The 25,120-nt window shown below is 43.6% G+C and overlaps 1 pseudogene; it reads left to right on the top strand.

The window, feature by feature from the left end:
* Positions 1–19,587: 19,587 nt before the first annotated feature.
* LOC142459205 (haloacid dehalogenase-like hydrolase domain-containing protein 2 pseudogene) lies at positions 19,588–21,198 on the top strand (annotated as a pseudogene).
* The last annotated feature ends 3,922 nt before the right edge of the window (positions 21,199–25,120 follow it).

Raw genomic sequence — 25,120 nt, 5'->3', positions numbered from 1 at the left:
TTGACAGATCCACATTGTGTATCCTACACTTCCCAATGCTTGCCCAGGGAAAAGGAATAAGAATGAAGCCACCCCCAAATAGCTTGAAGGGAAAAACAAGCTAGTCGACACCACTCAGTTTTGTTTTGCTGTATGTATCTTTTAGAAGAACTCTTTGTTGTATCTCTCTTATGTTTGTTAACTTCCATGATTAATATCCCACAAATTTTATAAGTTCAAAAACAGGTAGCAAAAAAGAATTAGGATCAAAGGAACTTTATGGTGCCATGGATTGAAAAAAGGGTATTTTAGTCAGACCTATGTTCATCCATGTTGCTTTCCCACAGCTTTTCATACGTTTTGTCACATGTTTCCTAGGCTTGCTCCTGCATCAATGGAAACCAATCTGGGGAAGAGGCAGGAGGAGTGTGCGCCTCTTCATCCTCTTTGGATGGCAAGGAGCACTTTTCGGAATGATCTTGGGCGTGGCGCGTGCTGGTGGTCCATACTGAATGTGACTGTCTGGAGGCTTTCTGCTGTTGGAATTCCACAGCAAATGCTTTAGCCGAATAATGAAAGAAACACATAAGACCTGATCCTTGGGGGGAAAAATCTTTAAGTGTGTTTTATAATACATACGCAATTGCATTTGTTTCTCATGATGACCTTGGACGCTCAGGAGTTGCTACCCTTGCACCACCAAACACAGCTTGTTTAGGTGCAGTTTGAAATTAATCTTCACATTGCCTTATTTGTTCCCAGATGCAAAACTACCTGGAAAACAGAATTTAGGTCCACATTTTTAGAAATCCTCACACAGTGTCTTTAATAATGCAAAAATGAAGACATTTTGGCTCAAAGATGAGGGTTTAATCAAAGACTCCAAACATGATGAACTACAGAGGCTCAGATTCAGACACTTGCCAATGTTCACATACCCTTTCCATGACATGATAATTGATTCCCTTATACATGTACTGGCTTCTGTCTTATATTTTACATGTTTTGTGTCTTGGATGTTGCATTATGATACACGACTTCTCGCCTATTCACTCAAGTAGCTACCATAGTAACTTTATCTGAAGATGAACATGAGCATATAAAGAAAACAAAGAAAAGATTTGGTACACTGAGAATCTTCCTACTAGGAAGGAGAAACTAGGCATACAGGTATGAACAAAGAAGAATTCATATTAAATCTGTTGCATGTCACTGTTAGCCCTGGCATGTTATATTAGAGGGGGAGTTCCAATATTGAAATGCAACTATGACCAAAGAAAGACTCCTCTTGTCTTCTTCTTCCTCCTCTCCACCCGCCCCCACTGCAAACCAGGGTTTTTGGGGTATTTCCCTACATTTGTTTCTAAGCTCACAGTCATAAGTTGTTTGTTTTTTTTTTTAGGAAGTGCGGCGAAGAAACTTTCCAAATGCTGAGGGTTTTGTCTATAAATTTCTTTCCTTAAGATTTGCAGTGGAGAAACAATGGGCAAGATTTCTTGATGAGAGGCATTGGCTCTCATCTTTTGTCTAAGTGGGGAACTGAAGCATTCTAAGTAGTGGATAGAATTTATTACAGTTGGAAGAGTGTTGCTCAGCTTGCGGATTCTCATGGATAGATGGACGAGGGTGGTATTTTTGCCCTTGAACTACAGCCACAGCCAAAGCCACACACTTTCCCAAAAATGTGTTAAGAGAATACTCATGAGCTGTTTTCACTTTCACACCATCACAGTCTTGGGGGTGGGAGGGCATTCAAGGAAACTGACTATATTGAGTCTGAATTTATCTTAAAACAGTGCAGTTGTAGCTGCTGATAGATATTACTCTGTCTTGCTGCTCATAGGTCAGGCTATCAGAGAATTTCTAAACTTCTAACTCACCTTTGTTTCAAAAGTATTCTCCTGGTTTGCATCGAATAATGCATATATATTTCATTTCAACTCATTCATTATTATCCCCGTAAGGTACCATCTCTTTTTTTTTCTAGTGGAAATTTTTAGTGAGTGCGGTTCCCCCTTGCTTATGTCATTATGGATGAAAGCTGTTATTACCATGGACCGTGCTGTGCTGCTGTATAAGGTACCACCTCTTATTCTGCTTTCTCCCTGTGTTGCCTGGTTTTGTTCCTCTTTCTTTCCTAACCCTTGGGACTGCACCTCTGATCTTAAATGGTCCCTTAGTCTTTCTCAGCGGTGAACTCACTGCCTGACCTGAATGATGATTGAGGGCCAAAGTCTTGGTGGTTCCACTATGTCTCTTTGACCAGTGAACCTGGGCTCTTTTATTATTTGAATCTCGTCCCACAATTTTTCTTTCATTCTATCCAGGACCTTTTAATATGATCCTTTTCAGGACAGTTGTTGTTGGTAGCCAGGAACCATCTAGTTCTTCCGGTCTCAGGGTTGTGAAGACAGATGCTTGTGTGCTCCATGAAGCTATTGGACTACTCGTTTCCATATGTCTTTTTATTTTTATCATTCTTCTTGATGCTGGACTGGTGGAGATTAAGGGCTACACCTTATATGACTGCTTGCGAGCTTTTAAGATCCCATTTGCTATTCACTAGAGTAGGATATAGAACACGGTTTTTGTGAATTATATTGTCCCAGTAGACCTTGATGTCCCTTGAGACTATAGTGTGATCCCCCAAATCCAAAGAGAGAGTGAAGAGGAGAAAAGCTACACCCAAACACTCACATACATCACCAGGAGCTGGAGAGAAACGTTAGGCAGGAATGATCTGACAATTATATAATAATTATTTATTTACCAATTATCTTTCAACAAGTACACTTAAGAACTAATAAAAGATTAAATAAAATGTTATGAAATTATCTCTAAAAATATATGACTGAGTGGCAAGGTCCCCAGGGAATGCTGAAAGTGGACTTTGGGGCCAGGGCGTGGTGCCCCAACAGACTGGACTGGAAAACGCTCCTAAGGGCCAGCAAACGATCCCTGAACTAACGACAAGCTTTTCTCTAGTGAAAAAAAAATATATATGACTGGATTTATTGACATTTGGTTTACCCCTAACCTCTCAAAACTGCCTCTCAGGTATCTGGATTTCCTGATAAAGTTTTTTGACTTCTGCATTAGGTAACAGTATGGAAAAATCACAACATTTATAGAAAGTTACAGAAATAAAAATGGAGACCTTTTTATATGTGCTTTCCACTCGGTTGTTGTCTTAACCTTAAAGGATGTAGGATGTTGTAGTATTTAAGAGCTTGTCTTAAAGAAGAGAGAGTCTTCTTGGTTTTTGCTCTAACAATGGTTATTTTACCAGCTGTGTGACTTTGGTCAACTCACTGAACCTTTCTGTATTTTTGTAAAACAGGAATTTCATTAGTATCTACTTCCTAGGGCTGTTCTAGAGACTATATAAATTACTGCATGCAGAACCGTGCCAAGTAGGACCAGGCATGTCGCAATTACTTTAAAAATATTATGTGCGATATAATTTTAGAGAACAAGCCATTTGGTCTCTGAAAGTTCAAGAATTGTTATGTTTTTGTTCATTGATGTATCCTAAGTGTTTATGGCAGTGTCTGAAACAAAGTAGGCACAGATAAGTATGGAGGTCTATCTTAAAGACACGAAAGGAACTGAACACGAAGTAGTATAACCTGTATCCCCAATTAGAGGACCTGTTGGCGTAGTGGTTATGCATTGGGCTGCAATCAGCAAGGTCAGCAGTTTGAAACCACCAGCTGCTCTGTGGGAGCAAGACAGGGCTTTCTGTTCCCATAAGGAGTGACAGTCTTGGAAACCCACAGGGGTAGTTCGAGCCTGTCCTATCAGTTGATCCTAGGGTCACAATGAGTTGGCATCAAGTCAATGGCAGTAAGTTTCTTTATAGCCCCAATTATTTAAGTGCATAGAAATGCCACAGCAATTGTGTTTGGTCGGATTATCTGGCTTCGTAGATAGAAAATAATCGCTAACCCGTATGTGTCAGACTACAGCACTTTGACATGCATCATCTCATTGAATCCGCACAACAGCCCCATGAGGTGTCCATTGTTACAAGTGAAGAAGCAGAGAGGTTTTCATTCTTTGATGGCTGTAGTAGGTTCCATTCTTGGGTCCTTAGTTATTCACTCCTACACCATCTAGTCTTTCAAGAAGTAGAACACAATAATGACACCATTGTGAGTGTATGTGTGTGTGTGTGTAGTTGCCACAAAATTAGGGAGCTTGTGGTCATGTGTGTGATTTTGGAGTATGTGCAGGATAGCATCCTTCTGATCCTAATAGCATAACGCACACTTTGGTGCCCACTTAGAGTTACATCCTTATTCCACCAGTCTGTGTAGTCTTGGCGATGTCCTTGGCCTTCTCTGATTCATTTTCCTAATTTGGGAAACAGGGATGTCGATGCCAGCCTCTCAGGGGCCTCGTGGTGATTTCATGAAATGGTCTGAGGGGATACCACCTTGGAACAGTTCTTGGCTGGTAAAAAGGAGAGTACTTAGCATTTGCTTATCTTTTCCCTTCCTGGTTCTTACTGAATAGCTGAACAACTTTAAAGCAATGGTTTTCAATAAGAATTATTTAACTCCTCTCGGGTCATTTATCAATTTTTTGGGAAAAAAATTTTTGGTTACCACCAGTGTGGTGGGTGGCATAAGTTATTGGCATCTTTTGAGATGCTGTTAATATCCTGCAATGTACAGGACATCCCTTTGTAACAAGTATCCAGTCCCAAGTGAGGTTGAGCTCATTGTTAATTGTAACAATGCTTCTTGCAGGGGAGGACATGGGTCAATTGTGTGTGTTCATGTGCAGATAATTACCCCATGCCCAGAGCACAAATATGGACTTTATCCTGCCTGTCAAAAGCAGAGTAATCCTGCGGGGGCAGGGGAAGGCAAAGATAGGATGCCTATCCATCCTTTTATAGTCATTTAAACTAAAAATTGAAGCTCATTCATACATTGCACAAGACTGCTGATTATGTGAAAAGTGTGTGGGGCTAAGAATTAAAAGGCATCAAGGGTCAAAAAATGCTCACTTGACTGATTCCAGTGTCTCAGGCAAGTTATTCTATCTTAATTTCCAAATCAGTGAAACAGAAAATATGATTTTGTTTTTGTCCCCCACCCCACACCCTACATCTCTTCCTGCTAAACACCCTCCATTGAGAGAAGAACTCATAAGAAAAGCAAAACCACAGAAAGGGGCACCAGACCTCCTTGGATCCTGCCTCCCAGCAGAAAAGTATAGGGAAAAATCTGGTGGCATCCTTCTGCTTTGCTCTGAAAAGTCCTTAGAGAGAACTGTGAAAAGAAAATAAATAAAAAGGAAGGAAGAAGAAGCAGGTCATGGTGTAGGAACTAATATCCCCCCCCCCCAATTTAAGGAAACTTGATTTCTGTTTTCAGAGGGTTTTGTTGTTGTTGTTAGGGGCTATGTGTAACAGAATGAGACACTGCCCAGTCTCGCACTGTTCTCCCAGTCGTTGCGGCTGAGCCCACCGTTGCAGCCACTAATCCACTCTACCTTCTCTTGAGGATATTCCTCCTTTCCGTTGGCCCTCCAGAGGGGGAGCAAATATTTCCTTGGCCAGCAGGCTTGTGAAGCTTTTCATTCCCATCTTAAGAGAAGATGCTAGAAGGCCTGGTTGTTTGAGATTCTTACACCTTCAGGACTGGGTCAGCTACAACAATGGCAGTTTTCATCTAGCTGATTTTAACATGCTCTCCATCTCGCTTGCTCCTCCTTACTGTCTGGTCAACAAGATAAAAATTGGGATATCTTTCCCTTTGCTAAGGAGCCCCCGTGGCACAGTGCGTTCTGCGTTTCATTGTCAACCACAAGGTCAGCGTTTGAGTCCACTTTGTCGTGAGACAAGGATGAAGCGTTCTGCTCCATGAAGATTTACAGCCTCAGAAACCCAAAGAGTTGAGATGAATTTCACCTTCCCACTTTAAAAGTTTCAAACAGCTCCCTGGCATTGCATTTGGAAAAAAAAAAAAATCTATAGCTGATGTGATCCAGTCGTCTCCTCTAATTCAGGCCCTAATCTCCCCACTTGATGTGTGGCAATCCACACCAGGCTTTTTTAAAAAAAGCAAAACTTTTTTTATTGTGAATCCAGCAAAGGTTTGCAGGGCAGATGGTCGGTGTGAAATTTAAGAGTTCAGACACAGTTTGTTTCCACTCATCCATTGTCATCCCCGCAATATACCACTTCCTACAGGAGCTGATATAGGGCTCAAGTAGAAAGCAAATGTTTCAAGAATGATAATGGCAACAAATGTACAAATGTGCCTGACACAATGGATGGATGGATTATGATAACAATTGTATGAGCCCCCAATAAAATGATTAAAATTATATAAATATACCACTTCCTCAACATGTTTCCTCTTTCCATCCCTCTGGCAGAGTGGTTACACATGGGGCTGCTAACTGCAAGTTCAGTTGTTTGAAACCACCAGGAACTCCCTGGGAGAAAGATGAGGCTTTCTACTCCCATGAAGAGTTGACAGTCTTGGAAACCCACAGAGGACGTTCTATCCTGTCCTTGAGGGTCACTATGAGTCAGGAATGGACTTGATGCCAGTGAGTTTCTTTCCTAATCCTCCGTACAACGTCTCAGACATGACACCAACTGTGAGGATGGTGCTGGACGGGGCAGTGTGTTGTTCCATTTTCCATCAAGGAGCGAGGAGTCCGAACTTACGCAGCAGCACTCAGCGACCACCGTCATCGATCAGATCCCATACCCCAGCGAGCCATTCACAGGTGGTCAACGCTGGTTTGAACGCTGCCCACTCATCACTAGGCCGTACTTCTTTTCTTCGGAAATAATGTCCAAATGATTTCAGTGCATTTAATTTCTGAAATAAAATTAGCAATGGATTGAGCAAGTGCTGGCCTGAAGTGGTTTTTTTTCTTTTTTGAATAACTTCTTTCCAATTTCTCCAGCTGCTTCCACAAAGGCCAATTTGCTACATCATTTGTGCAAAAAGAATTAGCTATACAAATGAGTAACATAAAGAGAAATGTCAGGGTAGCACATTAATCTTTACCAGGAAGCATACTACTTTTGTAGTATTTAAAATGAATTTGTATTTAAAAAATAATTAAAATTTAGTTTCAGCATTTCAGATGGGCACCTCCTTAGTCCTTACTGGGATTGTACTTTAACATGCAATCATGGAAGTAGCTGTTTTATAGTAAGACAACCTGTTGATTTGGATGTTTTACAGCACAAGTATAAGCCTCTGTGCTACTGTTTACTAACCAAACGTCAATGTTGTGACCTTTAAGGCTAGAATAACAATACATGACCTCAGCGTTATTGTCAGTATTGTACAAAACAACAACCTGATATACAAATATTAGGTTTCCCAATCATCAAAGATGTAAAATGTCACCACTTGGGACTTGCTGTTTGAATCAAATACTGCTTACACATCTTTGGCCTTCCCTGTAAATTGAGCATCTGATGAGTGCGTTTTCCTTGACATGGAAGTTTCTGTGCACATTGTCTCCCACTGGGCAGGATCTTTTCATATGAAGAGAAGATCAGTGAAAATAGACATTTATGCCATCAAAGAAAATTACATTTGGTAATACAATATGGTTAGAGAAAATGAGAAAGGATAAGGTATTACAAGAACCCCTTTTAAATCTATTTTGGTGAAATACCGCCTCAGGACTTTCAGGTGTTATTTTCTCCAATTTTGGCCACACAACTGGGAAATGTGCTCCAGGCCATTGCTGCCCCACGGTGACAATGTGACAGACGCTGGAAGGACTATGAAATTATAGGTAATTTCAGCTCTCTCTGGTTGAACACTTGCTGGGGGTGGGACCAGTTCCTTGAAAAGGATTTCAAGTTTGGTGAAGCAGAGGGTGATTGAAAAAGAGGAAGACCCTTTGGGGATAGGTTGATGCAGTGGCTGTCGCACAGTAACAGTAATGAAGATGGCATGATGGGGTTCTGTTCTGCTCTGTTGTACATAGGGTTGCTATAAGTTACCAACCTGATGGCACCTAAGCACAAACAACAACAACAACAACAAAAATAAACAAGAGAAGCAGAATGGTTTCGCACATAGCCTCCAGAACTTGACTGTGTGGAATCAGATGATGTCTTACTAACCTTGGGCAAAATACTCTGAGTCTTAATTTCCTCACCTGTAAAATGGAATGATAAAGCACCTTTGCCTAGGGGGATGGTAAGAATTAACGAATATATAAAGCTATACTTCTCAAACTTTCATATCAGTGTGAATGATCCTGATAAAGGAGATTTTTTTTTTTAATTTAAAAGGTCTGGGTAAGGCCCGAGCTTTATGCATGTCTAACAACTCCCCAGGGACACCATCCTTGCTGGTCCACACAGCACACCTTCAGTGGCATGATTCCTTAAGGCACAGAGAGTGCCTAGCACACTGTATGCATTCAATATAAGTTCACTTTTCTCCACTGGGCACTAAACCCTATGTTTTCACAAGTATTGTCTTGGTTGATCCTTGTAGCAGTCTTGCATCCCCCACATAACAGCCACCACAAAACCCACTGCTGTAGGTCAATTCTGACTAATAGCAATCCTATTAAAACAGAGCAGAACTGCCCCATAGCGGTTCCAGGGTTGTAAATCTTTATGAAAGCAAACTACCACACCTTTCCTCTTGGAGCCCCTGATGGGTTTGAATCACTGATAGTTTAGCAGCCAGATGTTTCCAGCACTGAGCCACGGGTCTCTCTCAAACGTGCAAGTAGTGTAGATAAGTGATTGTTAGCATTGAATTGCCACTGAATCAAAATTTCTTGAGTCTTCGGACCAACCTCTTTTCTATGTTTCAAATTCTTCTTGATTCGTGTATGGGAAGGGAACAAAAAAGAATGGACCTAAAGCCTTGCTTTCCTTGATCAAATGTGGTGCGAGAGGTCTCCCTCCTGAGCAGGCTTTAGGAGAAATTCATAGGGACTCAAATGTCTTCCAGGTACATGATTTCTACTTTCTCTAAAGTAAATTTTTAAAAAAATAATTGCATTTGTTAAGAAAACACAAAAACTACATAGTATGAGAAGTAAAGTGAATAGTATCCGCAAATCCATTGTCCAAAGGCAACAACAACCCACTGGCAACATAGATTCTGACACATAACAAGCACAGCAAGACAAAGCAAAACTGTCCCAAGAGTTTCCTAGGTGTGATAGGTTTTCTGTGCCACCATGGCACCTGTAAGAAGATATGGGAGGAGGTCACCTGTTAATTAAGTCACAGTTTGATGACCAACTTTGCAGGTGCAACCAACCAAGATCTATGGCTTTCTGGAGGCCGGACGCCCCCTCTCTCTCTGCCTTCACTTCCTGTTGATGAGCCACTGTGTGAGCCTTGTGATGCGGCCACCGCCATTGGATCCACACAACCGTGTCCACCTGGCCGGTGATCTTCCTGTATTCTACATCATTGCATGTGACTGTGTGAGTTTGATTTATGGACCAGTATTGGACTTATGGCCTTGATCTAGACTGAGCTGGGATGTTTGCTTGATGTATAATTACTTTTTGATATAAAGCTCTCTCTTACAACTATATGAGTGTCTCTGCATTTGTTTGTTTAGTCAACCCGACCTAGCACACTAGGCTACACACTTTCTAGAAAGAGGTTCCACACCTTTTGCCCACTGAGTGGACGGTTGATTCAAACTGCTGACATTCAATTAGATATAAAGTTCTTAACAACTGCACCCCTAGGGCTGAGTCTCTATATGCATCTACTTATATATAGATACAAACATATATATACTCAACACTGTCAAGTTGATTCTGACTTATGGCAACCCTATAGGACAAAGTAGAATGGCTCCCTAAGGTTTCTGAGACTGTAAAGTAAAAGTTAAGAGTGCAGACAACCTTACCTTTCCTATATATTAAATATATATATTTTTTATCTATACTATCCAAATGTAATATAATCATGATTTTAATATCAGAGGATGGGGATATATGTATATATATACATATACATCTATAGATATATTTAAAGTTCATGGAAATATTCCACTTTCTTAAAATCCAAATATGTATTTTTTCTTCCTCCCCCGCTTTGTTTTGTCCTTTAAGATTTGACTCATTTTCGGTTGGGATGGCAGCCTCGACTCTAAGCAGGCTCTCTTAGAACTCTGCGTAGAGTTCCCAAGGCTGAAATTAAGGTGTCTGCCTACTGGACTCTTGTCTAAAGATCCTGGGGAATAATACATTTCAAAGCATACTCAGGTTGCTGGTGTAACGTATTTCCTTGTGGTTATAGGTCTAAGATCCCAATTTTCTTGTTGACTATCAGCCAAGGGTTACTCTCAGCTCTGCGCACCCTCTGTCCGATTCTTGCTGAGTAGCCCTCTCATATTTAATCCAACAGGACACCATTAAAACCTTCTTGGGCTTTGTAGTTCTTTCGTCCTCACTGCTACCAGCTGGGGAAGACTGCTGTTAAAGGACTCAAGTGATTAGTGGAAGCCCACCTGGATAATCCCCCTTGGGAAGAACTCAAAGGCAACTGGCTCATAACTGAATTAAACCAGTGAAATCTTTTTACCCTACAATTTACCATCATTATAGGTCCAATATGGAGTGTGCTAGCCTGGGGTTGGGTTGAGAAACAAATTCAGACACTCTTATGTGTATAAGAAAGAATTTTATATAAAAGAGCAATTATATATTGAGAAAACATCCTAGCCCAGTCCAGAGCAAGTCCATAAGTCCTATATAAGTCCATATGTCCAATATTAGTCTGTAAATTCCTCATTAGACTCACACAGCAAATGCAATGATGTCAAATGCAGGAAGATCACAGGTAGAAGGTCTTGTGGATCTTCTGGAAGCATCTCAATGCTGGCACACATCTCCATGTGTCTCTTCCAGCTCTCTGAGTGTCACAGCAGGACAGGGAAGGCAGAGAGACTAGACATAGCCTCCAGTGAGCTATTTATCTCTGTGGCACCCCCCAAATGAGGTCATCAAGCTGCTACCTGATTGACAGGCTAGACTCCACCCCTTTGCTCAAGTTGACAGGAGATTCTGTAGCTGCCACATGAGGGAATAGAGATCATGGGGTCATCTGAGAATTCGGCCTCCTGTAGTTTACACATGAAATTGCCCAATCTCTATTCTTTTGCAACCGTTTCTTTTCCTCCATGCCTGCTATAGAGCTATTTCTGAGTAAATATAAATACGATCGGGCCTTTTGAATGATCGCATGGTGATTCCTTAAAGAATTGTCATCATCTATTTAATTTCTCCTCTACTAATGAATGCTTAGGTTGTTTCCATTAAAAAAATGACAACATTGTTGGGAACATGTTGGTGCCTGTGATGAATTAGCTCTTTAAGGTAACTCGCTTGCTGAGAAAGTGCCAGTCTAACAGTATATGCGTTTGAAATATCGGTACTCTTCTCATTTGCCTTCTGCAAAAGCTGCATCGATTTATCTCCCTACAGTTTTGTTTCCCCACACCCTGGCCTACAATGTATCCCAACAACTCTTTTAATCATTGCTTATCTAGTTATATTTATTTTATGCTCTTTATTTTCCATGCTTATTAGTGAGGTTGTGCCTCTCCTCATACGTTTATTATCCACACACATTTCTTTTTGGGGTAATTGTCGATTTCCATTAAAAGTCATTATTAGTCAGGGCTTCTGTCTAGGATAGCTTAGATAGAAATATATTTTGCTGGAAGATAGAGGTGCCCACAGAAATGTTGAGAAGGCAGGAGAACCCAGGGAAAGGAGGGCTGGGAAAATATACTGTCATTGCCACGCTCACCAAAACCTCTGCCACCCTCGTGGTCCTTTCTGTACTCCTATGAATATATTTTCGGTTCTTCTATTGTTTTGCATCAGTCGGTCAAAATTCAGCATTTTTGGTGGGAGATTCAGTCATATGCTCTATGGTAGCAATCGGTGGGCAAGAGCAAGATCTCTGGTTCCTTTGGGGTATGTACTGGACATGAACATTTGTCCATATTAGAAGAGTGTTCAGATGCTGGATAGGCTCACCTGGAAAAAAACAAATGTCCTCTGTCTAGTTTTTCTATTGCATTCCCAACCCCCGTCCTCCTTTATGCACTTGCTAGAACACTCTCTATATTGGGGATGGTAGCATTGTGTCCCCCCAGTTTGTTTGTTTCTTTAACTTTTTAAGCTGTTACTCCCCCGCCCCCCACCATCAATAGTTTCATTGGCACACAATTCACTTATCAGAGAATTCAACACTTCAATCATTCAAACATATCAAGGGGGAATTGTACATTCACCACCACATCCATCCTAGAGCATTCCCTGCCCCCATGGTGGATTCGCCCCAAAGTGAGCTGCGCAGTCACCATCAGGTCCAGTGCTCCCCCCTGTCCCCCATGCTTCAGATGCCTTTCGCTCTTAAAAGAAAAACTCTTATTTACACTTGATGCTTTTGTGGCAAAGTAACATTAAAAAAATTTAAAAAGAGGACCTGATGCAAAGGGCTTAAGTGGAGAGCAAATGCTTTGAGAATGATTGGGGCACGGAATGTATGGATGTGCTTTATACAATTGATGTATGTATATGTATGGATTGTGATAAGAGTTGTATGAGTCCCTAATAAAATGTAAAAAAAGAAAAGAGGAGAAAAAAAATGATTAGGGCAAAGAATGTACAGATGTTCTTTATCCAATTGATGTATGTATATGTATGGACTGTGATAAGAGTTGTATGAGCCCCTAATAAATTGTTAAAAAAAAAGAGTTGTATGAGTCCATAATAAAATGTTTTTTTTAATTAAAAATTTTTTTTTCAAAGTAACATTTTAAGAAAAGCAGTCCTGACTGGCTCTTCCCTCCAAAATTGGATAAAGTACACATGACATGGTTTCCTAACCCAATAAAACCTGCCGTGCGCCCTTACCCAGGCAGCTTTATATGGAGGATGGTACGCAAATACATCTTCACTTGATTTCTACCTGACAAGGTCACTTATATAAAGTGATCTGAAAATTCACTAACAAAAATTTTTTTTAGAAGTTGAAAATGCACACGGATGCCAAGAAGATGGACAATTCAAGCTCTGGCTGCAATCTTGCCTGCTGACTTATTTCTTCTGCAATCTTGCCTGCTGACTTATTTCTTCTGCAATCTTGCCTGCTGACTTATTTCTTCTGCAATCTTGCCTGCTGACTTATTTCTTCTGAAATCTTGCATGCTGACTTATTTCTTCTGTGCTGCTGCAAGCCTGCAGCACAGCTCAGCATTGGAAGAACCAGGGTCTATGGAGGCTGATGAGGGATTTCTTGTTTCAGCTCATATTTTTAAGTACCTTTTCAGTAAACCTCCATAATATAGATGATTTGTGAGTGTCCACCCCCTACCCTGCCCCACAGTGTGTTGAAGAACTTTCATCATTTTAAACTTCTTCCTGCTTTAAATCACTTAGAAGATACGGTGGTATAACAGGACTTGTTTGGTAACATATCTCTTATTAGACATTACAATCCGTTTAAGAACTTGTTAGGCATTGCATCTGCCTAAAAAGTTCTTCCTCAGCGCGTTTCTGGACTAGCTTGTTCTGTACCAAGGAAAGCCCTCAGTTTTTGCTAAAGAGATCCCCAATCCTTCTTGCCGACCAGTCTTCCTTTGGTGGACTTGAAATCCTCCCTTTTCCAGAAAGCCTGAGTGTAAGTATTTTAAAGCTCTGAAGAGAAGTACTCAGACCATTCTTGTGCCTTAGATGAAGACATGAGCACAATGCCAAAGAAACTAGTGTCTACATAGACCCCCAAAGACAGAGAGGGGTCATAAAGAACCCCAGAACGTGTTTCCCAAAAGACCCAGTGGGCAAGTAAAGCCCTATTTCCAAATCAATACTTTCCAGAGCTCATGGAAAAAAAGAAATCATATTTTCAGCAGAACATTATTTTCCAAATTTACTACTTACAATTAAATTCAGTAAGTAGTCCCCTACGGTGCTCCAAGACATTCCTGAGTGAGTTCTCACCGGTTTTATTCTAATCTCGGCTATAGTAATCTTTTCTTTTCCATTTTGGGGGGGGGGTGTCGGAGGAGACACACAAGGGTAGAAGCCCACCAAACCATCCCCCAAGCCCAACCCCAACTATTTTTCTGGGTTGGAAAGATGAATGTCTCCATACTGGGTGAACTTGTGAAGAGATTCTTCCCTCACCCGTGAGTTGATCTGACATACTACACTATGATGTTCTGTTGGGCACTAGAGTAACACAGTATGAAGAAAGAGCCAGCAATGAGGACGCATAGACAATTTGAAATCATACGTCCTGATCAATGTTGAAATCTGATTTGATCTTTTCTTGGGTGGTTACTGAAGCACCCTTCATAAGACGGCGGCTCCCAGGGGTGTTGTGTGTGCACGTTTATGGAATGTTTCATGACACAAATTAATCCCAGAATGATTTCTTTTCTCAGAGTTACTGCCGGCCCCTTTCCCTACACACCGGGAAGAACTGGGCTCTTTGTTCAGTTTACTGTGTCCCCTAAGAAAATGCGGCAAGCAGGGGGGATGGGTAGCTTCAGAAGGAATCCACAAAGGCAGGCTAGAGGAAATTTAATTTTAGCAGTGAAACTAAGTAGAATTCAGCTCCTCCTCTACTAAGTAGGGAAGATGACCCCTCTTTCGATTACAAGTGAGCAGCCGCGCTGATTTTGTGTACACAAGGCAATGGAGGAATGGGCAGATTTAAAGGGTCTTTGGCTGGACTGTGTCCCACGTAGTAGCCAAAGCCGAAATGCGGCTGCTTGTACTCTATGTGATTTCCATGTCATCTTACTTGGTTATCTTGTCTCCCGCTCCAGATTTGGACTTTCAGCTTTTCATTTTAACATGCAATTCCTATGAGATCCTCCATTTAAAAGGTCTATGTTTGGAAACTTTCCTGCTCCCTCTCTGTCATGACTTGACTGGTGTTGTAAAGAAGAGAACCTTTCTTCAGAACTGACCCACAGAGAAAACCTTTCCCTAGAACCAGTGCCCCGAATTTGGTCTCTTAAAGTTCAAGAAAATACATCTCTGTTCCTTGAAGTCACCCACTTTGGATGTTTCCCTTAAAGTAAGAGCAATGAACTAAGACACCCGCCTTGTGGCAGCCGCCCCCGCCCTTCTCTTCCCCACTACCACTCCTTCCTCCAATTGTGGTCTTATTTATTCTCCTTTCTCTTCCTGCTTGTTTTCCTCTCCCATACAGCCTCTCTTTTTACAAACCAAAACCCGCCCCCACTGCCATCGAGTGATCAAATACTTGCACATTGTAAACATCTGGGAGTCATAATTATGTATACTTGTTCATTCTGTGAATGTTCTGGGATACCAAAAGTATTTCTACTAATGGTTGAATTGAACAACAAAAAAGTTTGAACCTTGGTTTCAATCACCCACTGAGCCATCTCATTCAATAACAGTATCAAACACCAAAAGGAACGTAAAAGCAAATGTGGGCACGACTGCGCAGTTTTCTTAACGGTCTATTTCATCCTTGGTGGGTAGTGCGTTTAGCAATTAAATACATTTAAACAATGGATAGATGACGGCCCCAGTGCAGTGTGGGTAACTCATAGATAACCAATTAACTAGAAATCAGTTAACAAGTCACTGTCTAAATAGTTACAACACAGCTCTTTTTTAGATCTTCCTTTGCTTTGATCACTGTCATGGGGAGAAAAAGCCGGCTGGTCACCCTGGAGATGTATCTGATACTGTTCCCAGAGGTTTCTTCAGCTGCATTAAGCCATCAACTCCAGGGCAAGCCCAAGTTTGTGGCCTCCAGAAGTAATGTCTTCCCATCTTCCAGGACAGACAGTGTAAGCTACCCATCAGGCCCCAGAGTCAGGGTGCAGCCCACTCCGGTGCAACTAGCGGTGGTCTCTGTTGCAGAAGCAGAGTGCGGAACGCAACGGATGCTTAGCAGCCGTGCCAAAAGGAGTGCCGCGGGCACCTTAGGGACAAGCCAGGTTTACTGACCTGTCAGGATGCTTACACACTTTTTGATACATTCATCCTCCCAATTCTGTCCCATCATTGATTAGTGTGTAGCCAGAACTCCCCAGGGCTGCACCCCGCTGTGAAGTGATTCCTTGTCCTCTTGGATTTGCCATGATCAAAGGTGACATACAGCTTCAATTTGGAGCATCCCAGTTTGCAAAAGTTTATGGATGGCCATGACAGTCTAAAATCCATTTGCAGATGAAGCTTCCATTTCATTCACCAAGGATGTAAGACCAGTTTCCCTCAGTCAGAGGACATGGTAAAGAAGATTGCTGCTCTCCATACACCCGAGGGAGGGGCCATCTCTCTTAGGGGCTGTGTGTGTTGATGGAAGTCACTGTCCTGGGGAAAGCACAACTGGTCCCATAGTCTCATTAGTCATGCCCTATTAGTCTCACCCTGACTACCTTGGTCGAAGGCCCTGGCCAATCCTGTAAGCCCTGCTAGCTCATGGAAGGTATGTGTCCCCGTCACAGTCCTGTTCCTGGGATGTACTGATCTGTCACCCATCATGAATTTATGACAGTTTCCTTTGTCGTATGCCTTACTTAACTAGTTTTCTGACTTGAAGCCTCAGATGCCATCTTGACCTTGTGCTAATGGCCTCCTTCATTTGGGTGATCTGTCTCGATCTTTGTGCTGTCTTGGTCTCTTTCAAAACTTAATAAGTGTTCTCTTTAAATTATATTTGAGACTGTGGCATCTTTTGTACCCAGTAACCAGTTATTGAGTAAATAGTAAGCGAGTCCTCATAGTCAAAGACAGCTGAACCATGGGATGTAGGTCCAGCAATATCAAAGTCAACATCACAGCCAACATTTACACACGCCCTCTTGTAAAAAGACTTGAATTTGCCACTTTTTCTTGCCATTTGGTGAGAAGATGGTGTCACATGGCAACTCTCAACCTTGGCAAACCTGGTCTTCAGTTATGATTTCTGTGCCTGCAGTGTCATTATCCCATTTTTTTCGGAGAAAGTCAGACCAAACCCACACCATCTATATTTGGTCCCCAAGATCCCAGTGATTTTATAAGGTGGACCCAATGCTCATAATTCCGCACTACTGTAAGGAAAATTTTAATAGGGTATTTTAACCTTAGGACAAGAAACCCAACACACTGCCACACCTCATGTACTTCCTCATTCCCAGAACGCACCCATCCCCGACTCTTTACTAACAACCTTGTCTGCACTAGAAATCCCTGCCAATTGCCCTTCTGAAACCTTGCTCTCTTTTGTGAACTTGCTTACTTCTGGGAACTTGCCCCCTTCTGTGACCTTGCTCACGAAGATGAACTATAAAGAGGTGTGCTCATCTAACACCCAGGACCCAGATCTTCTGAATGCTAGTTCCTCTGGGTCTCCAGTTAATAAAAATGTCCCTCTTTCAAGTTCTCCAAGGGCGCCTCCTGGTCATTCCTGAGTCACGATTTTGCTGCTCCATCACTACAAGACACTGTTCTCACCAACCTAAACCAAATCTTTGGTTGAGAATTTCTCTGACAGCTTTGCCAAGGTCAGCATATGATGGAGGAATGCACATTGCCTGAGTGCAACTCTGCGTATAGGCCACCACGTTCCAACAGCAGGAAGGGGTGGTTTGGTTGTCTCTTGAGGGGGGCTGCAGAGCAACGTTGGGCTACCGTTAGCATGGCTGGAGGGTAAGCAGTGAAGGAGGCTGAAGATGTAGATTTGAGAAGCAACTTATCCTTCCTCTTAGGGCCTCTGGAGAAGAAGAAAGCATTGGAGGGACAAACACTGAAGCTGGTGTCTGGAAGCAGCAGGCATTCAGGGAGACCAAAGGCTTTAGGCCAAGAGAAGACTGATTACACATTTCGGCTCTGAAAAGGTCTGAGTCCAAGAGAGTTTCTCCAATTGGGAGGCAGTCACAACCAAAGCCTGATGGGACACAGTGTCATTACCTTAAAATTAAAAAAAAAGAAAAAATGATTTACTGTGTGTTAGCGCCTAAAACTAAAGCACCCCCAACCAGAGCCCTGGTTTCATTCAAAGCCATAAAATAGTCCTAATGCCATCTGAATCCCCCACTTCCAAAATGAAGTCCCAAGGAGACAGGGAGGGGCGGAAAGTCTGAGGAGTCCCCTTGGTTATTTGGGAAGGCATGGAGGAACAAGTGACTGGATAGATGGAGCAGGAACGTACACAAAGAATGAGAACGGTTGACTTAGGGGAGTCTCCCTCTAGGCTAAAACATGTAAATAAGAGCCATCTCCTTTGTCCTCTGTCGCGCGCCAGGTCTCGCCAGCAAGAAAAGACTCGCCACAACAGGATTCTTCCACAGGCGTTTAATGTGGGTTCAATTTTCAAATACGGAAAAAGACCCCGAAGCCTCAAACTGCTGCTGCTTATATACGCTCTGTGGGGACGTGCTGTGCATTGATTGGTGCGTTCGTCAGAACCCTCGTTTGTGATTGGTGCGTCCGCCAGAACCCTCGTTTGCATACTCCAGGGTGGAGTTGTGACTACGTCATCTCCGCAGTGCGCATGCGCCAAGTGGTTGTTTACCACTTAACTGGGCACCGCCCTGACTGCCCGGCGCCATCTTGTAATGGCGACGAGAGCTGCATCGCGAGAGCTGCGGCTTCCCACATCGCGAGAGCTGCGGCTTCTCACAGTTCTCCCCGGTTCTGGCCTGATGGGTCCGCAGAAGACCCCTGCCGTGTGATCCTTCTGTGAGGAAATGTCTATCATCCATGTGGGCTTGGGATTTCCATTTAGACAAAGCCTTTAACAGAGCTCATTGCACAAGTTACCGTTCGTGTTTAGCTTATCTATTGAAAGAAGGGACCACCATCCACTCTATAAAAATTCAAAACACTCACAGCTATCCAGTCAGTTCTGACTCATGGCAACCTGAAACAGTAACTCTTTGCAATCTGAAACAGTAACTCTTTTTTTTTCTTTTATCATTTTATTGGGGGCTCATACAACTCTTATCAAAATTCATGCATCCATCAATTGTGTCTGGTAAAAGCATGAACACCCTTCCCCCAGACTGAGTTTCCCAGAAACGGGCTAGTTCTGCGAACAACTGTACCCATAAAAGCATAGACCGCCCATATCATTGTTCGTAGAACCAGAACAGACTGACCTTGTACAATAAGCAAACAGTCACGTAAACCCCACTGAGCGAAACGCACCTTACGTCAACTCTCCAGAAGCTTCAACGGGGGTGGGTGGGTGGTATAACAAAAACCCTCAAGCGCTCCCCTGGGGCAGCTTCCACAGCTTCACTTTACTGTAGGCTGTTGAACCCATCCGCTTGTCCCCAATAAAGCCTACTTTTTAATCAGTCCTCCATGAGCATGGTCCGTCTCTTCTCATTTCGTGCCTCAGTTTACCTAACAAATTGTATAAAGCACATTTGTACATTTGGTACCCTCATCATTCTCAAAACATTTGCTCTTCACGTAAGCCCCTGGCATCAGCTCCTCATTTCCCCCCTCCCAACAGTAACTCTTTATGGGAATAAAAAGTCTCAACTTTCTCCTTAAGAGTGGCTGGTGAGGCGGGGCTCCCTGGGGCGGCGCGTAGCCGCGCCGTGCCTTAGGGAGGCCTCAGAACGTGCTGTGGGCCTGTACCTCGAAGCCAGCGTCTGACCGGAACTAGGCTGGGCCACCAGGCAAGACCTGTCGCGAGCGTCCCTGGCCCCACCGGGACTAAGCCCGCGCTCCCCCTTCATCGCTCCGAGTGGAGTGTGGCCCGCCTAAGGGAATGAAGGATGGCAGCCCGCCGCACATTAAAGGCTGTTTTGGTGGATCTCAGTGGCACACTTCACATTGAAGATGCAGCTGTGTCGGGCGCACAGGAAGCTCTTAAAAGGTTACGAGGTGCCTCAGTCTCGATTAAGTTTGTGACCAACACAACCAAAGAGAGCAAGCAAGACCTACTGGAGAGGTTGCGAAAACTGGAGTTTGATATCTCTGAAGATGAAATATTCACTTCCCTCACTGCCGCCAGAAATTTAGTGGAGGAGAAACAAGTCCGGCCCATGCTGCTAGTTGATGATCATCGGGCACTACCTGATTTCAAAGGAATACAAACAAGTGATCCGAACGCTGTGCTCATAGGATTGGCCCCCGAGCAGTTTTGTTACCCGATTCTGAATCAAGCGTTTCGGTTACTCCTGGAGGGAGCACCGCTCATCGCGATCCACAAAGCCAGGTATTACAAGAGGAAGGATGGCTTATTCCTGGGGCCTGGCCCCTTCGTGACTGGCTTAGAGTACGCCGCCGACACCAGAGCCACGGTTGTGGGGAAACCGGAGAAGACCTTCTTCCTGGAGGCCCTGCGAGGCACGGGCTGTGCCCCCGAGGAGGCCGTCATGATCGGTGATGACTGCAGGGATGACGTTGGCGGGGCTCAGAGTGCCGGCATGCTGGGCATCTTAGTGAAAACCGGGAAGTACCGAGCAGCCGACGAAGACAAAATCAGCCCCACTCCTTACTTGACCTGCGAGAGCTTCCCTCATGCTGTGGACCACATCCTGCAGCATCTGCTGTGAGCCGCCAGGCCCTGGAGCCGAGCCCCTCAACCTGAACCCCAGCATCATGGGACGCCGACCGCGCCCCCGTGCGCCCATCCCCATCCCCCACCACAGTGCATGGAAGGCACTGAATGGCAGCCAGCCTCTCAGCCTTGCTCAGCCCCTTTGTTTCATTCTGTGAAAGAAGATGGGACCCACAGAAAGGTTGCTCATGGATTCCGTGCCACTGCTTGTAAAATATTCATCAGTGCAGCAGGGCGGCTCCTGCCGGACAGCCACGCTGCTGCCACTGGGGAGCAGTGGGGTTCCGATGGTGAAGAAGTGGAACGGTAGTCTGTAAATTCCAATAGAATGCCGCGAAAGTACATCCAGCTAAGCTGTGGTCTTAATACCACGTTCACCAAGTCCGCCATTCCTGCCGAGTGGCGACACAGGCTGAGACTGCAGAGTGAAGGGCCTCTAGCAACCACGCCCGCCCGAAACAGACAACGGAGTTGCACGCGTGCATGTGGAAAGCTAGATGCTCCACTGTCTGAGTCCCAGCACGGGCAACTTCTTTTTATCTCTTCATTAGCCAGAGATGACTAGTTTAAAATTAGACCCTGATTTTAATTTAAAATAATATTTCCATTAATAACCTATTCATTGCAGATACCTATTATACTGTGTAACAGTTGTTTGGGAAATTTTATGTAAAATTAAAACTATCAGTATTTAAAAAAAAAAAAAAAGAGTGGCTGGTGATTTTAAAATGTTGACCTTGGGGTTAGCAGCCTAACACATAGCCACTATGCCAGCAGGGATCCTCTAGCTCAGTATATAAACTGTTGATTTTGTATTGCTCTTCGGACTTGGTCTGACATAGCTTCCTGGTGTGTTAGTGTGTTTCCCGTCTCCTTTTTCTTTACCACATATGTCAAATGAGATTTAGTTTTTCCTCACTATTACCACTTAGTGATGATTATTCACCAGGACAAATGCTAATCCAGCAAATGCGTTTGGGTTTCAAGATCCATCAGCAGTTTGGGGAGTCCAATCACAGGAAGATTGCTTTGGCCATGCTCAATGGCCCCTGGGGTCCTAGGCACTCATCAGTGCCTTCATGAAGGAGCCTTTCCTCACCGTCCATGCTCTCTGCGATAGTTAGTTTATTGTGCCAGCCTGGCCAATAAACACAAGTGGGATTAATTGAAGGGCGGAGAGATAAATGGCTCGGTGAGCCTCGCCTTTCTTGCCTCTCACTCTTTGATCATCGGACCAGTGTGCGCTGCCTTGATTGTTCCATGCCTCAGTTTACAGGCTACACCACCTGTGGGACACCTAGCCTGTGTTGCAGTAAATTGAGTTCCCTTAAAGACCACACGATTGGAAGTGTACATCTCTGGAGCTGGGGACTGGCTGTTGGTGACCTGGCTGACAGTTGGTGACCTGCCTTGCTGTTTGCTGCCTGTGCTGGGATAGCTTAGCTCTCTCTACAGAGGACTACCTGGCGACCCTCAAGACTAAAAGGACTACCAGTGTCTCACAACTCTCTCATGGGAGTGGTTGCACTGAGCCATTTGTACTGCTTTATAATTTAACTGTTCATTTCTTGCATTATCTATCTATCTGTATATAATTTAACAGCTCATTTCTTATGTTATCTATATCTATCTATCTATCTATCTATCTATCTATCTATCTATCTATCTATCTATCTATCTATCTATCTACTAGCAATCTGGTTTTGTCTCTCTAGAGAACCCTGTCCAACACACTGACGCTTCGCCTCTCCCCCATGGCCTTCGATACTCACCTCAGTGCTTTGGTTCTGGAGAGCCACCCATAACTACTCCATCTGGTATGTGGCACCCTTCAAAGATGCTTCCATAGCAGCTCTGCCCACACTCCCCTCTATTGATCTGTCCATCTAATTTGTCTACAGACCATTAGCAACACGAAACCTGTAACATGCATCTAAATGGCACCCACCATGCTATCTATGTGCCTAACCCAGGGTGCATGCATAAGACAATGTTTGAGTACATGCATGAGATCAAGAATGTCTTTTAGGGCAGCAGAACAATGGCAGTGTCAGTCCTTTCATCACCAGAATCAAGAACAAGTTATTGCTACAGAGATGGAAGCCTGCCCATTTGAACTCCAATTATGTTTGGTGGACTTCTCAGTCTTCGGGAGAGTTGTAGAGCACTGTAATATCAGTGGGTGGGACATAAAGGAGGAGGGAGATGCTGACCTCCCTGGAGCTGGGACAGGGGACAATACTAAATGAACATACTAGACAATGAGGGGAAACCATCCATCCACCCATGGAGATCAGGGAAACAAAAGAGGGCTGGGTAAGACACCCTCCCTTCCCTCCCATGCTACTCTGGATCCAAGTCTGGTTGCATTCACAAAGGCTCTATATTTTGGGACCATTATGTTCTGCCCTTCCCACTCACTCCAGGATAATAGAAAAAGGGGAGCAATACTGGGATGGGATCTGGCTTGTTCTGATATGTGAGAACCATGCACAGAAGATGGGTGCAGGCTATGGGGCGTTGGACTTGGAAGAGTACTGGAGTGGAGCAGATGACTGCTGCTTTTTCTTATAACCCCTTCTATGCTATTTGAGTTTCTAAAATTATATATGTTATTTACTTTGATAAACTAATTAAAATAATTATTTTTTCAAAACAACTAAAAGTTGGACAGAGATAGCAGTCCTGAGGTTTAAATAGGAGAAATGTCTGAGTAATAGTCACACATTGGAGAAAGGCTGGCTCATGCTTGCTTTCATTCTCTTAGATGTCACTGATGCCCTGGAAAAATGAGCTGGCATTGCATAAAAGGAATGCTTGCATAGTGTGTTAGTGTGGATAGACTTGGTAGACTAGAGAAACAAATTCATAAACATGCATATGTGTATAAGATTTATATATGAGAGGAATTGAACATTGAGAAAACATCCCAACCCAGTCAGTCCAAGACTATAAGTCTGATATTAGCCCATATGACTGATATCAGTCTATAAAGTCCTTTTCAGACTCATGAAACACATGCAATGAAGCCAAATGCAGGATGATCACAAGCCAGTGGGTAGAAAGTCTTTGGGTCCAGTGGCGTTGCAAGCATCTCAGGGCTGGCAGGGGTCCTTGTGGCATCTCCAGCTTCAGAGGTCTGGTTGTGTCCATGTGGCTTGTCTTCTGCAATGTCTCCCAGGAAGTGTAAGAAAGAGAGGTGTCTTCTGCCTCCAAGAATTCCTAGGAGAATTCTCAGGAGAAGGCCATGCCTACACAGAAGTCTCACGGATTATCTCCAGATTGACAGCCTAGACTCCACCCCTACACTCTTAATCCTTAAATTGACACCAGATTAGGTGACTACCACACATAATATTCCTGGATTGAGCTCTACATGGTTCACCATCTCTAGTCTCCACACCTCACTCATGGTCTCTCAACTCCATTAGCTGCCAATGCCATTGCTCATTTACCTTGCCAAAGATGATGTGCTTGCAGGGGGAAAGGGTGAGCCCCCCACCACTAATCATGGGTTTGATAGGCACAATTGTACGGTTGAGATATATAAATATTATTTTAAAGTCACAGAGAGCATGAGAGATAAAAGAGATTGAAATGATGGAGTCAGACACATTTCATAGTAGCATGCTCACCTCAGCCCCACTTGGTGGTTGACGTGGAGAGAGGGGGAGGGGAAGGAGGACAAGGGGAAAGGGAACAGGGGATCAAGGACAGGAGAGGAGAGGGCCCCGACAAGAGGCTAATAGGGGAGCCTGAGAGAGAGCTCTTTATTGCTAGCCAGGCCTATATATCTTTGGCGGGAGTGCAAGCCCACTAATTACAAGTAAAGACATACGTCACAGGAAGGGGTTGCACTATTGGTTATACAGCAACGAGAGGGGGACAATCTAGGGATATACACACAATAGGAAGAGGAGGGATTGGGGGTACACATGTGACAAGATGAGCGGATCCTAGATTCAGGATGGCAGCCTAGCTTTGGATGTCACTGAGCTGGTTTGACCTGTTCTCTGGATCTCCATAGAAACCATTATCAGTAAGGTGTAACCCCCACCTACAGGGACCAAGCTAATGGTCTCATCTTTAGGGAGAAGTAGCACATTGTCCTTAAAGCAGGAAGCAAGCCTACCTGTGGTGGGAGGAGACAGTTGTCTGGCAGCTGACTTCCTACAGGGAAGTAACTTGACAATTACTTAGCTGCAAGCAGTGTCCTGAGTCTAATATATATTTGGGGGAGACGACTTGGGAGAAATCTTTCTGTTGCCCACAACTGCTGACCCTACCTCCCTTTTCAGTGATATTTCATTGTTTTCCTCATAGGCCCATAGAGACTTATGATCAGTTCCTAATGTTATAACAGTGCTACTTACCATGAGCTGGCTGCCCCCTGTGATGAGGCTCTGTCCCGCCCGCAGGAAGACTTCAGTAGGCTTCATGACTGGCAGCTTAACCCAAGGGCTCAGTTTGTGGCGTCATGCCACCTTTCTTTTAAGACATATCCTCAACCCCTTCTTATCTCTGTGACCTTATTTAAAGTATAGATCATTTCAGGGCCTCAATTTCTTCATCGGCTGGTTTTGTTTTAAGTCACTG

The sequence above is a fragment of the Tenrec ecaudatus genome, chromosome 10 (assembly GCF_050624435.1).
Source record: "Tenrec ecaudatus isolate mTenEca1 chromosome 10, mTenEca1.hap1, whole genome shotgun sequence".
Taxonomy (NCBI): domain Eukaryota; kingdom Metazoa; phylum Chordata; class Mammalia; order Afrosoricida; family Tenrecidae; genus Tenrec; species Tenrec ecaudatus.
The sequence above is the reverse complement of the archived record's forward strand: the minus strand, read 5'-3'. Positions and strand labels throughout refer to the sequence as shown.